Source organism: Sus scrofa, chromosome 15, assembly GCF_054392235.1.
Source record: "Sus scrofa isolate SSC_HxYL_T2T_F1_AM1 chromosome 15, Sscrofa_HxYL_maternal_Yorkshire_Landrace_v2.0, whole genome shotgun sequence".
NCBI lineage: Eukaryota > Metazoa > Chordata > Mammalia > Artiodactyla > Suidae > Sus > Sus scrofa.
Genome location: NC_139397.1, coordinates 17,121,459 through 17,137,927, shown reverse-complemented (window position 1 = coordinate 17,137,927; position 16,469 = coordinate 17,121,459). Strand labels below are relative to the sequence as shown.

At 42.3% G+C, this 16,469-nt stretch overlaps 1 protein-coding gene across 3 annotated transcripts in view; it reads left to right on the top strand.

Moving 5' to 3' along the window:
* Positions 1-16,469, top strand: part of LYPD6B (LY6/PLAUR domain containing 6B) — a 224,042-nt gene that overhangs the window by 6,481 nt on the left and 201,092 nt on the right. The window lies entirely within an intron of this gene.

Below are 16,469 nucleotides of genomic sequence, written 5' to 3'. Positions count from 1 at the left end.
TACGCCACAGCCACAACAATGCCAGATCTGAGCTGTGTCTGCAAACAACACCACAGTTTGCAGCAACACCAGATCGTTAACCCTCTGAGCAAGGCCAGGGATCAAACCCACATCCTCACGGATTCTGCTTTGGTTTGTTACCACTGAGCCATGATGGGAACTGCAGAACAGCTGTATTTCTTCCTTTCCAGTCTCCACAGTGATTAACACACAAAAAAAATTAATTTGTTAAATTAATCATGGAAAACTGTGCTCCCAGTCAAGAAATGTTGGCCTTTTAGCACCACTGCTTTGCTAACATTTATGCTACTGACCTTATCTATAACTTAGCAAGGGGGCAGTGGACAAACTGGGAATTTAGATGAATGTATCACCTTGGACTCATGCAGGAAAGCCTGTGTAGGTGCTAGGGGAGATGCCCTGTATTTCACAGCCTACAGCTTTTGAGGACACGTGCCATGCAGGATGGCTGTCGGTGAGTTGTGTAGTGGGTCTGTGCTTTAAAAGGTTGCAGATGAGAGAAAGGTCACACGGCTGGTCAGGAGAGACTTGATTTTGGCCTTGAAGGTAAGCATCAGACATAGGGAATGGAAGGCATTTGGGAGTGGGGAGGATATGGAAGGGGAATGCTCTTTTATAGTTTCCCAAGTTCCACACAATCTTTGCTCTCTCTTGGAGTGACTTGGATCCATAGCATCTGAGAGAAACTCTAGGTGAGACACAGAGGGGAATAAATTTCAGTTGTTTCTGCAGGGAGGATAGATGTCGCCATAAATTAACAGCACTGCCCCCTATGTCTGAGCCTTCAGGGACATGGACTCTGACAGATGCAGTTTGGAAGCGACCTCTTGTCATGGGGAAGGCTCAGCTTGTCAGGGGCCACCTCAGGGCTGGTAGTTTTAGCTCTGCCTCTTTGTGGCTTCCATCAGCTTTTAGAGCAGCAATCCATAACCATTGTCCTGATTTTTTCTACTTTCTCTTCTCAGAGGGCTCTTAAAGTGATATATTTTCAAGAAACATACATTCTCAAAGTATGTTGCATTCAGCAGTCTTCATGATCCACTTCATCTGTGAGACGGTCTCCTGAGTATTTTCGTGAAACAGTGACACCATCAAAATATTGCCTAAAAGCTGGATATTGCATCTTTAGTGTCCTATTGAAAACATGTCATTCGTTTGGGGACTCTTTGCTATGGGAGGAAAATAAGGATGGAAGTACTTTGTGGAAAAAAAAAAAAAAAAGGCACCATGTGTGTGGTTTTTGTCCCTTAGCAAGGTACAGGGACCACAGTTCTTTTTTTTTTTTTTTCCCCCGCTATACAGCATGGGGATCAAGTTATTCTTACATGTATACATTTTTTCCCCCACCTTTTGTTCTGTTGCAATATGACTATCTAGACATAGTTCTCAATGCTATTCAGCAGGATCTCCTTGTAAATCTACTCTAAGTTGTGTCTGATAAGCCCAAGCTCCCGATCCCTCCCACTCCCTCCCCCTCCCATCAGGCAGCCACAAGGCTCTTCTCCAAGTCCATGATTTTCTTTTCTGGGGACCACAGTTCTTAATCAGCTGCAAGAATAGTTAGAACAAAGATGAGGGCCATGAGCAATCCCCTGCTGTCCTACACTACAGGGCAGGCATTGGTGTTACTGAGGAATGTACATACATGTCTAGGATGTGGTGCCAGGGCGGTAGTTTATCTACTGGGACGAAATGATAAATCAAACCGTGGATGGAGTTCCTGTCTTTGCTCAGTGGAAACGAATCTGACTAGCATCCATGAGGATGCAGGTTCAATCCCTGGCCTTGCTCGGTGAGTTAAGGAACGGCATTGCCGTGAGCTGTGGTGTAGGCACAGAAGCGGCTCAGATCCCACTTTCCTGTTACTGTGACTGTGGTGTAGGCCAGCAGCTACAGTTGCGATTCGATCCCTAACCTGGGAACCTCCATATGCCATGGGTGCAGCCCTAAAAAGACAAACAAAACCAAACCAAACCAAATGTGGAGACCTGTATAATTCTTTGTACTTCCCTTTGGGATTTGGCAGCTAGGAAGCTCAGAGCTAAATGTAAAAATACTCAACTATTGTGGTAATCTTGTTTCAGGTTCTGTGGACAAATATTTCCTGTCTTTTTTTTTTTTTTTTTTTTTTTTTTTTTTGGTCTTTTTAGGTAGGGCTGCACCCATGGCATATGGAAGTTCCCAGGCTAGGGATCGAATCAGAACTATAGTTGTTGGCCTGTGCCACAGCCACAGCAGTACCAGATCTGAGCCCCCTTTAAGACCTGTGCTCCAGCTTATAGCAACACCAGATCCCTAACCCACTGAGCCAGGCCAGCGATTGAACCTGCATCCTCATGGATACTAGTCGAATTCGTTACCCCTGAGCCACAACAGGAATGATTTCCTGTCTTAAATCATATGATTTTATCTTTTTAAAAACAGTATCTTTTATTTCTTATTACCAAGGTGATACATGTTCATTACAGAAAGTGTGGAAAATAATAGATTACCTTCCCTATCAGATATTTTCCCACTGCACAGTTGTTGATGCTGTTCACATTTTAATTTCTTCTAAGCATATGTGTGTATATATATTTTTTCTTACAAAAATGAAATGGTACCTTTCACACCATATTAAAACTCCTTTAAAAAACTTAACTTTTATAAACATTTTCCATGTCATTAAATATTCCTGGATGTCATTTTTTTTTCTTTTTATGGCCACACCTGTAGCATATGGAAGTTCCCAGGCTAGGGGTAGAATTGGAGCTACAGCTGAAGCCTACACCACAACCACGGCAACACCAGATCTGAGCATCATCTGCGACCTGCACTGCAGCTTGGAGCAGGGCCAGATCCTTAACCCACTGAGCAAGGCCAGGGATGGAACCTGCATCCTCACAGAAATAACATCTTGTCTTTAACCTTCTGGGCCACAATGGGAACTCCATGCCGAGCAATGTTTTTAATGACTGGTATAATATTCTACCATGAAGCTGTATCTTGTATGGTTAGCTTAAGTTCAGCTTTCTGATCTTTTTTCTTTTCTTTCTCTTTGGCCGTGCCCATGGTGGCTTGCAGAAAGTTTCCAGGCCAGGGATTGAACCTGAGCTACAGAGGTGATGGCACCAAATCCTCAGCCACTAGGCCACCAGGGAACTACCAGCTTTCTACTCTTATAAACAACTGTCATGTACATTCTTGTAGCTAAATCTCTGAGCACATCCACAATTATTTCCTTAGAATAGAGTTTTAGGAAGTGACACAGTTGGTCAAAGGGCTATAATGTTTTTAAGGCTTTAGATAAATATTTCCATGTGGTCCTCCAAAAAGCATGGATTAATTGCCTAACATTTGAGAGTGTCTTGTCCCCAGGCCTCTTGCAGAACCAATAGTATTATTTTTCAATATCTATATTAGGAAGCAGGAGTTGTGGCTGTGGCCAAGTGAGGAGGTTGCATCCTCTTTCCCAGAAAGCAACTGTAAATCTGGACAAAATAATACATATATTATAGAAAAAGTGGGAAGTTAACATAGAAGAAAATTAGAAGCGCCTATAAGCCCACTTGGTGTGTTCTACATCAGCTCATTTCAGTAGAATTTTCTGTGATGATGGAAGTGTTCTGTCCAGTGCAGTAGCCACTGTCCTCATGTATTTACCGAACCCCTTGATGTGGCTGGTGTGACTGAGGAACTGAACTCTTAATTTTTATTAATTCTTTTTTTTGACCACACCCAGGCCAGGGATTAAATCTGAGCTGGAGCTGTGACCTATGGCAGAGCTATGGCAATGCTGGATCATTTAACCCATTGTGCTTGCCCAGGGTTTGAACCTGTGCTCCGCAGTGAGCCAAGCTGCTGCAGTCAATTTTTAACCCACTGTGCCACAGTGGGAACTCCAATTTTTATTAATTCTTCTGAATTTAAATTTCAGTATTCACATTGGCTAGTGGCTATAGTGTTAGGTAGCCTGGTTCTGTTTTTTCTATAGGATGGAGGCATGAATACATACATGCATAGTTTACAAAAACAAAAATAGGATCGTACTGCATATTATATTACGTGTCCTCTTCTTTTTGGTTAACAGTACACCATGAACATAATTTTAATAGTAAACTGAGTAAATGTACTATAATTGATTTAACAAAATGTCTGTTGTTCTTGGAGTTCCCGTTGTGGCTCAGTGGTAATGAAAATGACTAGTATCTGTATCCATAAGGACATGAGTCTGATCCTGGCTCTGCTCAGTGGGTTAAGGATCTAGCATTGGTGTGAGCTGTGGTTTAGGTTGCAGGTGCAGCTTGTATCTGTTGTTGCTATGGCTGTGGTGTAGGGTGGCGTTTACAGCTCTGATTCAACCCTTAGCCTGGAAACGTCCATATGCTGCAGGTGCAGCCCTAAAAAAAACCAGACAATAATTTGATATTATAAACAACATTGCCGGTAATCTTTAGAGCTAAAGTTGTGACATTCGTAATTATTTATGGAGGATAAATTCTTGTTTAAAATTTATTTATTTATTTATTTTTGTCTTTTTAGGGCTGCTCCCGTCGCATATGGAGGTTCCCAGGGTAGGGGTCCAATAGGAGCTGTAACCGTTGGCCTACACCACAGCCACAGCAACACAGGATCTGAGCCGAGTCTTCTATCTGCGCTACAGCTCACGGCACTGCCGGATCCTTAATCCACTGAGCGAGGCCAAGGATCAAACCCTAGTCCTCATGGATGCTAATTGGGTTTGCTAACCGCTGAGCCACGTCGGGAACTCCCTTATAATTTGAATTATTAGGTAAAATTTGATACCCTTTTCTAGACCTCTCTTCTGAGAAGTTCTAACAGTGAACATTCTCATCAGCAGTATGTGAAAGTTAAGTCATCATTGTTACTGTTAATTTTAAATTGAGGTAAATACATGCCATGAAATTTACCCTTTTATTATACAATTTGGTGGTTTTTAGTATATTTACAAAGCTGTGCAACCATCATCACTATCTAATTTCGGAATGTTTGCATGACTCCACCAAGACATCTCATACCCTTTAGCAATTACCCCCCATTCCCTCCTTCCTTCAGCCTCAGCCCCCCACAATCTCTGATCTACTTTATATCTCTGTGGATTTGCCTGTTCTGGACTGTTTTTTGGTCTTTTTAGGGTTGCACCTGTGGCATATGGAAGTTCTCAGGCTAGGGGTAGAATCAGAGCTGCAGCTGCTGGCCTATACCACAGCCACAGCAATGCCAGATCCAAGCTGTGACAGATCCAAGCAATGCCAGATCCTACCTACACCATAGCTCATGGCAATGCCAGTTGCCTGACCCACTGAGCAAGGCCAGGGATCGAATCTGCATCCTCATGGATACTAGTTGGATTCATTACCACTGAGCCATGACAGGAACCCTGTTCTGGACATTTCATATAAATTGAATCATTCAAAATGCAGCCTTTTAGGTCTAGCATAATTTTTCAAAATTTAAGATTCATAAACCAGTATTTCATTCCTTGTTATGGCTGAAAGGTATCATATTATATGGATACACCTTGTGCTATGCATCCATTCATCTTGCTGGAGATTTGGGTTATTTTCATTTTTTGACTGTATGAATAATGAGCATCCATGTACAGATTTTTGTATGGACATATGTTTTCATTTCTGTTGGCTGTATACCTACGAGTAGAATAGCTAGATAATATGGTAACTATGTTTAACTTTTTGAGGAACTGGAGAACTGAATCCAAAGCAGCTGTGCCATTTTACACTCCTGCCAGTAATGTGTGGGGGTTTCAGTTTCTCCACAGCCTCTCTGACAATTTTTATTGTCCATCTTTTTGCTTATTGCTGTCTTGTGCCTTTGATCTACACTTTTATTTTCTTTTTTGGTCTTTTCTAGGGCCATACCCATGGCATATGGAGGTTCCCAGGCTAGGGGTCTAATCAGAGCCCCAGCTAGGGGTCTAATCAGTGCCACAGCCACAGCAACGTGGGATCAGAGCCTGCGTCTGCGACCTACACCACAGCTCACGGCAAGGCCACTGAGCAAGGCCAGGGATCAAACCCGCAACCTCATGGTTCCTAGTTGGATTCATTAGCCACTGAGCCATGATGGGAACTCCTGATTTACATTTTTCTAATAACTAATAATGTTGCACATCTTTCATGTGCTTTCTGGTCATTTGTGTATCTTTGAAGAGACATCTATGAAAATCCTTTGCCAATGTTTTTTGGACACAACTGCAACATTTGGAAGTTCCCAAGCCAGGGATCACCACAACTGTGGTAATACTGGATCTCCTTAACCCAGTGTGCTACAGGGGAATTTCCCCTTTGCCATTTGTTTTTTTTTTTTTCTTTTTATGGCCGCACCTGGGTATTGAGAAGTTCTTGAGCCAGGGACTGAATCCAAGGCACAACTGCAACCTATGCCACAGCTGTGGCAACGCTAGGTCCTTTAACCCATTGCATCAGGCTGGGGATCAAACCCGCACCTCTGTAGCAACCCGAGCTACTGTAGTTAGATTTTTAACCCATTGTGCCATGGTGCGAACTCCCCTTTGCCCAATTTTTATTTGGATTTTTAAAATTTTTATTGTGGTTTGTAAAAGTTCTTCATGTATTGTGGATTCTATACCCTTATCAGATATGTGATTTACAGATATTTTCTTTCGTTCTGTAGGTTATCTTTTCACTTCCTTGATAATATCCTTTGAAACATAAAAGGCTTAATTTTGATAACACCCTGTTTATTTTTTTTCTTTTTTAAGTTGTGCTTTTGATGTAATATCTATGCAACCAGTGCCTAATCCAAAATCACAAAGGTTTATTTCTAAGAGTTTTCTAGTTTTAGCTCTTCTATTAAGATATTTGAACTATTCTCAGTTATTTTTGTATATCATGTGGTTTAGGGATCCAGATTTATTCTTTTGTATGCAACTATCTAGTTATCTCAGTACCATTTGTTGAAAAGAGTATTCTTACCCCATTGATTGTCATAACACCCTTGTCAAAAATCAACTGACCATTTGAGTTCCCATCATGGTGTAGCAGAAATAAATCCAACTAGGACCATGAGGTCGCGGGTTCGATCCCTGGCCTTGCTCAGTGGGTTAAGGATCTGGTGTTGCTGCGAGCTGTGGTGTAGGTCGCAGATGTGGCTCGGATCCCGAGTTGCTGTGGCTGTGGCGTAGACTGGCGGCTACAGCTCCAATTAGACCCCTGGCCTAGGAACTTTCATATGCCACAGATACGGCAAAACAAAAAAAAATTATCAGTTGACCATAAATACATATAATTACTTTTGTGCTATAAATTCTATTCCGTTGATCTACATATCTTTCCTTATGCCACTCCCACATAATCTTGATTGTTTTATTTTGTAGTAGTTTTGAATTCTTCCAGCTTTGTTCTTTTTTTTTTTTTTTTTTTTTTTAAGATTGCTTTGGCTATTCTGGGTTTCTTATATTCCCATGCAAATTTTAGATTAGTTTGCTAATTTCTGCAAAAAAGCCAGTGGGAATTTTGATAGCGATTACACTGAATCTGCAGATCAATTTGAGGATTATTGCACTTTAATAGTATTGTCTTCCAGTCATGAACACAACATGTTTTTCCAGTTATTTAGGTCTAATTTAATTTTTTTCAATGATGTTTGTTAATTTTTAGAGTTTAAGTCTTGTGTTCCAGTCTTATGTTCAAATCTTATAGAAATACAGTTAATTCTTTTTTTTCCAGTAGGAAATCTTGATTATTAACAGTATTTTTGAAAATCTGAGAACATTTTATTTGAGTAAAATAGATAAACAGTGTGTAGATTTTGCAGCATTGCCATTTTTACTGCTGAGTGTGTTCTTTTTTTAATTCAATGAATTTTATTACATTAATAGTTGTACAACAATCATAACCCAAATTTATAGCATTTCCATCCCTAACCCCCAGCCCAACCTCCCACCCCCCAAACTGTCTCCTTTGGAAACCATAAGTTTTTCAAAGTCTGTGAGTCAGTATCTGTTCTGCAGAGAAGTTCATTGTGTCCTTTTTTCAGATTTCACATGTCAGTGATAGAATTTGATGTTGGTGTCTCATTAGAATTTTCCTATAATTTAACATCTTTCTTTCCAACATGGATACCTTTTATTTCTTTTTCTTGCTCAATTGCCTGTGCTAGAAGCAACAATAAGATGTTGAATAGAAGTGATGCAAACAGATCACTTTTCTTGTTCCTGTCTAATATTCCTGGTTAATGAGATGGCCAGGATTATTTATGCGGTTTTTCTTTTTCTTTTCTTTTCTTTCTTTCTTTCTTTTTTGCCTTTTAGGGCCACCCTCCCTTTGGCATAGGGAGGGTCCCAAGCAATGGGTCAAATCAGAGCTGTAGCCATCAGTCTACCCCACAGCCAGAGCAATGTCAGATCTGAGCCATGTCTGCGACCTAAGCTACAGCTCATGGCAATGCTGGATCCTTAACCCACTGAGCGAGTCCAGGGATTGAACTCGCAACCTCATGGCTACTAGTCAGATTTATTTCTGCTGCACCACAATAGGAACCCCATATGTTATTTTTCAATGACTGTTCTTTTAGGCTAAGAATCTGAGTGATGGTGCAGGAGTTGTTGCTTTGTTCCTCCAAGGGAAGGAGGAATAATAAACAATCAAACAGTGAAATCAAATAGTAAAAATTCCCTTTGTATTGTGCGGTGAGAGGCTTGGCACAGTGGTTAATAGAACATAAGCATTTTAATTGTATAATTTATTCATGTGACATATAAGTACCAAATAGTTTAACATTTTCTAATATGTAAACATTCATTTTTTTTTTCTTTTTCTTTTTATGGCCATACCTTCAGCATATAGAAGTTCCCAGGCTAGGGGTTGAATTGGAACTGCAGCTACTGGCCTAAGCCACAGGATCAGCAATGCTGGATCCTTTAATTTACCAAACAAGGCCAGGGATCGAACCTGCATCTTCATGGATACTAGTTGGATTCTTAACCTGCTAAGCCACAATGAGTACTCCTGCACTCATCGTTTTAAAATGAAACTTAAAATGTCCTTACTAATTATTCCACCTTGTCTTTTGACATATTTGATTTCCCCCTATATGCTTCATGTACCATACTGGGATCAGAGAGATGAATTAAACACAGGCCATGTCCTTAGGGTGCCTGTGGGGGGGACAGGAAATAGAAAGTTTAACATTCTGGCATATCATTCCCATCAAAGGGCAACCTGTCAGAAGAGGTGGGCTTCACGCTTAGAGGTTTTGGATCTCAGTTTGCTGATGGAACATCTACTTTCTAATACAAAGAATCAAAGAATTTGAGAACTAGAAGCTTGGCAATCTTTTTATCCAACCCCACATTTTTCAATAGGAAGAACCTCTTACACAACAATTCCTGTTGTTTCTCATCAGCAACTCTTTCTCTGAAATGTTTCTCTCTCTCTCTCTCTCTCTCGCTCTCTTTCTCTCTCTCTCTCACTCACACACACACACACACACACACACACAACAGACAGATGTACACATGCACAGTATTTTCTACAAAAAGGCAATCCATGTTGAGTCCACTTCCTGGCTCCATCTGTTGTGTCTGGTTGGGGTAATATAACACCAGCCCCCATGCTCATCTCCGGTACAACTTGTCTAGGGTCCCTGCTTCACCTTGCCCTTGAAGACTACTCAGCATTGTTCTTCTGAGAGGTGCTTATGACGTGGGACTGACAAGGACAGGGAGTTATCTAACTCCAAATCCGAGTGACCCAGAGGCTGTGGGAGGCTTTCTGTTCTTTTTAGTTGTACTTTCAGCTTTCTTTGTAGAGAGCATACTCCATCTGTTTTTTTGTTTTTGTTTTTTTTGTTTTTGTCTTTTTGTCTTTTAGGGCCGCACCCATGGCTTATGGAAGTTCCTAGGTTAGGGGTCCAATTGGAACTGTAGCCGCCGGCCAATGCCAGAGCCATAACAATTCGGGATCCAAGCCATGTCTCAAGCCAACGTCAGATCCTTAACCAATTGAGTGAGGCCAGGGATGGAACCCTTGTCCTCATGGATGCTAGTCGGGTTCGCTAACCGCTGAGTCTCAATGGGAACGCCTCCATTCATTTTAAACTTGTCAATTCAGAGGATTAACTAGGATGCATATAAAGTCATACCCGTGTGCTTACTGTAAAGCCATCTTTCTAGAAAATAATGAAAGTGATATTAACAAAAGCAGTTAAATAGGTACACACCTTAAAATGTTTACAGAGCCTTTAAAAAAATGTCAATTCAGACTTGTGTGGTACACGTGTTTCCATTTTTATTTTGCAATTTAAAAGATACCCTTTATTCTAGCTTTATTATATATTATTTATAATGTTAAAAGAACATCATGTTACTTTTTATCCTTCTACTGGTAAAACGGAATGTGAACCTTATGGTCTTAGGCTACAAAAGGAAATGAATTGTCCCTACAAACCTTTCAAGTTTAATTAACTTTAAAACAAATATGAAGTCCTAGTTTCCTTTTTTCTTTTTTATTACAATGCATTTTTTTTTTTATTATGTGAGAGGTGCGATAAGGATGCAGAAATGTTTTTTGGTTCATACTGTTTACTGCGTGTGATACAGCAGCCAGTTCAATCAAGAGAAATAGGAAAATAACTGCTCTATTTGTGCCTCGTAAGCAGTTTGTAAAGTCCCTTCCAGTCCTTACAAATAAATGTTGGCTTCTCTCATTGCAGGCTACAAAGATGAAATTAAAAAGTGGAGCAGACATGCATTTTAAAACCAAACACATACTGTGTAGAGACAAACCCCGCAAACTGAAAACCACATCATTGCAGGCAGGCATTTGTTTCAGTGCTGTAAGAAATGCAATGGAAAGAGAAAGGGGGTGGGGAAGGGGATCCTGAGAAAGTTCTGGGTTATTGAAAGCCTCTGATGATTTGCCCATGTTGGGGGTCAGTTGGGGTGGGGAGAGGGGGGGATGGGTTGTTGGAAAGCAGAGCTTTCCCTATGGTGTGTCAGCAATGCATCGATAACACATATTGTCACCAAGTTACTCTTTTCCTCAGTCTGAGCCCAAGAGTGGCCTTGGAACTTGCTGAAGGGGGAGTTGGGCGGGGGGTAAGTGTGTGGAGAAAAGAGTGCTTGGACTGGCAGTGAGGAACTTGAGTGCTGTCCTTCTGCCTTCTGCCTTCTGACTGTGTGATCTCAGATGAGTCATCCTCTCTAGCCATGGTTTGTATACTGCAAAATGCAGCTAGGACTGGATGCGTGATTTCCAAACCAAATTCCCAAGCTTCCGTCAAGCCAGGTCACAGGTTGTCCCTGTACCAACACTTGGGGTTCCCGGCCCTGCCAAAGGGAGCAGCCTCAAGTTCCTCTCTTGTACTTGCGCTTCTGCAAGCTGTTGTTTGAACAAACAGTCACTAGAACGTGAAAATCATTAGGGGGCCTGACCTCGCAGGTCTTTGGGTTCTTCATCCCAGCTGTCAACAACTGTGACATCCCATCTACACCGAGTGTGAGGGGGATCAGGGACACTCACTATCTCAGCTTCTTCCCGTCCTTGCCCGGAAACACCAGGCACATGTGTCTGTAGCAACAGAAACACTGCTCATGAGTGGTTGTGAAGCTGCCTTGGGGAGAGGGGTCTTTGTGTGTAGGATTTCGGCCTCTGACTCTCCGAACAGACCTTTTCACTGTCATTGGGTATAGTTTCCCCTTTGCTCAAAGCTTGGGGCTTGGCTGTTTGAAGTGGCCTGGGAGCCACGTGACTCTGAGGGCAGCTGTAGCCTCCGTGTTGCGGCCCTGGTCAGCTTTCCAAGGTGCTGTCAGGTAGCTGAGTCCTGAACCTTCTGGATGTCTCTGAGGTTAAGGCAGGAACAACCACCTGTCAGCTGCGAGTTGGGATTCCAGGCTTGGGGCCTCTCCCCAGAGTCACTTGCTGGTTGGTGTTAAATAAGCTTTGCCTCCCCCATGTCAAGTCATCTCCCATCCTCTCCCTGGTTTGGGAGTTCCCTTTCAGTCCTTAATACGTGCCTAACTCTGCCATGACCTGTCCTCCGTCTCTTCTGAAATCAGAGTACGTGTGCTCTTGTGTTGCCAGGACTGAATCTTTAGGGAGCAGGCCTTCAATTTCCCCAGTGTTTCAAGCAAACATAGTTTCTTGTGTTACGTGTCCCAGGATGGCCTGGTGAAGCCTCTGAGGAGGGGTTCGGCAGAGGAAACCTTGATGAAAGAACGATTTAATGGAGGAATATATAGCTGGAGATCCAGGGGTGTTGGACAGTTTAGTGTTTATTAGAAACGAAGACTTGCCATTTAAAAATGAAAATGCGACAACTAAAGACTGAGCAATCTCTACCCAAATGGACCGGAAACCCATACCCTACTCCAGAAGAAAAAGAGGAGGCCACATCCTTAGGTAGGAGGGGTGATTTTGTGATGTAAACAACCCCATACCTCCCGGGTGGGAAGCTCCACAGACTGAAAACTCACCTACAGGAGTGAGAGTTCTGAGCCCCACATCAAACCCTTACATGCTGGGATCTGTCACTGGGAGAAAGAGCCCCTGGAGCATCTGGCATTGAAGGCCAGCGGGGCTTGTGTGCAGGAGCTCCACAGGACTGGGGGAAACGGAGATCCCCATTCTTAAAAGGCGCACACAGACTTTCACATGCACTGCATCCCAGGGCAGAGCGAGGTCTCCATAGGAACCTAGGTCAAACCTGACTGCAGTTCTTGGAGGACATCCTGGGAAAACAGGGGTGAATGTGGCTTGTTGTGAGGGAAGGACATTGAAGGCAAAGCTCTCAGGAATATTCAGCAGCTGCCTTTCTCTGGAGGTGGCCATTTTGGGGAAATCTGGCCCCACCCGTCAGTCAGTGCTGAGAAGCCCCAGGGCAAACAACAATCCAGGTGGGATCACAGCCCCACCCCTCAGTAAACAGGCTACCTAAAGAGCCTCAGGTACACAGCAGCCCCTAATCCCATCCAGAGACTAAGCCCCACCCACCAGAGGGATTAGAGTCAGCTCCACCTACCAGTGGGCAGGCATCAGCCCCTCGCATCAGGAAGCCTACACCAAGCCCCCCATACTGACTTCAGCCACAAGGGGGGCAGACATCAGAAGTAAGAGAGGCTACAACTCTATTATCTGTAAAAAGGTCACCATGCCAAAACCTATACAAATGAAAAGACAGAACTATAACTCAAATGAGGGAGAAAGGAAAAACCCCAGAAAAATCAGCTAAGTGAGGAGGAGATTCTCAGCCTCCAGAAAAAAGACTTTAGACTGTTGATGCTGAAGATGATGCAAGACATTGGAAATAAACTGGAGGCAAAGATGGATAACTTACAGGAAACACTAACCAAAGAGATACAAGATATAAAACTTAAACAAGAAGAGATGCAAAATACAGTGACTGAAATAAAAAATTCCCTAGAAGCAGACAACAGCAGAATACAGGAGGCAGAAGAACGAATAAGCGAGGTGGAGGACAGATTAGAAGAAATTACGGATGTGGAAAAGAAAAGAGAAAAAAGATTGAAAGGAAATGAAGAGAGTCTCAGGGAACTCTGGGACAATGTTAAATGCACCAACATCCATATTATAGGGGTGCCAGAAGGAGAAGAGAGAGAGAAGGGGACAGAAAAAATATTCCAAGAGATAATAGCCGAAAATTTCCCTAACATGGGAAAGGAACCACTCACTCAAATCCAGGAGGCACAACAAGTACCATATAAAATAAACCCAAGGAGTAACACACCGAGACACATAATAATCAAACTGACCAAAATTAAAGACAAAGAGAAAATCTTGAAAGCAGCTAGGGAAAAGAAACAAGTAACATACAAGGGAACCCCAATAAGGTTATTGGCAGATTTTTCAGCAGAAACTCTGCAGTCCAGGAGTTCCCGTTGTGGTGCAGTGGTTAACGAATCCGACTAGGAACCATGAGGTTGTGGGTTCAGTCCATGCCCTTGCTCAGTGGGTTAAGGATCCGGCGTTGCCGTGAGCTGTGGTGTAGGTTGCAGATGCGGCTCGGATCCTGCGTTGCTATGGCTCTGGCGTAGGCCAGCAGCTACAGCTCCGATTAGACCCCTAGCCTGGGAACCTCCATATGCTGCGGAAGCAGCCCAAAGAAATAGCAAAAAGACCAAAAAAAAAAAAAAAAAAAAAAAGAAGGAAACTCTGCAGTCCAGAAAGGAGTGGCATGATATACTTCACGTGATGATAGGAAAAAACCTCCAACCAAGAATACTCTACCCAGCAAGATTTGAAGGAGAAATAAAAACCTTCTCAGATAAGCAAAAGTTGAGAGTATTCAGTAACACTAAACCAGCCTTACAACAAATACTAAAGGAACTTCTCTAGGCAGGAAAGAAAAGATCAGCAACAGGAAACAAAAATTCCACAAATGACAAGGCTCACCAGTAAAGGTATATATACAGTAAAGATACGAAATTATCCATGCACAATTATACCATAAAAATCAGAAATCATGAGAAGAGGTGGGTACAAATGTGGGATACCGGAGATGAACTTGCAACTAAGAGAACAACAACTTAAAACAATCTCATATATATATAGACTCTTACATCAAAACTTCAGAATAACTGCAAACCAAAAATCTACAATTGATACACAAACAATGAATCTCTGGAGAAGAAATATATCTCATAGTAAATAAGTGCATAATCCACCATGAAGGGGGTCATTTGACATCATTCTTGGAATGCTGAAGTCTTCTTAGATCTGATTCTGATTTCTTCTCCATCAAAGAACTTATGATAATTATAATTAAATAATGCCACTGTACAATTAAATAATACAGTTCTACAATTGTATTGTTAATAACCATTTCTCTCCATGGTACAATGTAAAGTCTATAATGTCTTGTTTATCACATCACCTAGAATGGTGTAATGCCTTTATTGAAGAATCAATGAGATGGAACAAATTGTGAGGACGTATTTATATAGTTACACTGTTTTTTAACCAACTTATGCATTTTATATTTTACTTATTTTCAGAGGGTGTATTATTTTTGTTATTCTTCCCAGTTAAGTTATTATTTTTATTATGCAATATAAAATATTTAATGGTATATAAGGCTTTCTTCTTTATAAATTTTAGTTGCATAATATAACAATTTAATATAATGCTAATTTTTAAAGAAAAATTGAAATGTAATAGATAAAACTAAGCAGTAAAGATGAAAGCCATCAAATTGGGATAAAGTATAGAATAAATTTCCTATTTGTCTCAGCATATTTTCCAAAAAAAAAAAAGTGAAAATGCGACCTCCTGTCTCCTTATCCCTTTCTCCATCATGTTGTCCCTCGCATCTACTTTCTAATTTAATACAGTTTGGTTGAATTCCCATGCTGGGACCAGGCATCTTGCAGAACCCTGGGCTGACAGAGATGAGTAAGACCAGGCCTAACCCTCAGGGGTCCAGTGGCCGGGCTCAGGGAGGAGCTAAGCAGAGCATGGCAGCCTGATGTGGTCAGTACCCTTTCCTGAAGGTCCTGGAAGTGAGTGACACTCGGGATGAGCAGCCATGTGCTCCTGGCTGGAGACAGAGAGTGTTGCTGCAGGAGGTCGCCCAGGGGGACCCAGAGGTGGCCCAGAAAGAAGGGGGAGGGCCTTCCAGGTGGAGGCCGGAAGGAGTTGGGGGGTTTGGTAAAGTGTAGGGGCTCAGAGTCCTTGCTGCAGCCTGCAGTGAGGGGGGTGAGGAGGAGGGACTAGGACCTGGATGGGATAAGTGGGGGTCAGCCTGGGAAGGACCTTGACTACTTTACAGCTGTGCTTGTGGGTTTGGGTTTTACCCTGAGGGTGTGAGAACCCACAGTGGAATTTTCAGCAGATTGGGCCTGGAGGTTTCCAGGGCTGTTGAGGATAAAGTTTATAGGCAAGGGCTGTGGGAACAGGTGGTTAGGGTTCGAATCCTACCTTTACTACCTGGCAGGTGTGGGCAGGTGACTTAACTGTGTCTCTGTTGCCTCCTCTTTATAACAGGGATAAAATCCTCTTTGTCTTATGGGACTCTGATGAGGAATAAATACATTGACCTAAATCTCTTTAAACATGGGTTCTTCATGGTTCTTTGGTTAATGAACCGGACTAGCATCCATGAGGATGCAGGTTCGATCCCTGGCCTCGTTCAGTGGGTTAGGGATACAGTGTTGCAGTGAGCTGTGGTGTAGGTCACACATGTGGCTTGGATCTGGTGTTGCTGTGGCATAGGCCAGTGGCTACAGCTCCGATTGGATCCCTAGCTTGGGAACCTCCATATGCTGCAAGTGTGGCCCTAAAAAGACAAAAAAAAAAAAAAAAAAAAAAAAAAAAAAAAAAAAAAAGGCTCATGGTAGCACTGACTACAATTTCATATTTAGGGCAAAGGGGCATATCGTATTTTGCATGGGCATCTCCTTAGACGGTGCACCAGCCAGCTATTGGTATAATCACTCTGGGTGAAAAATG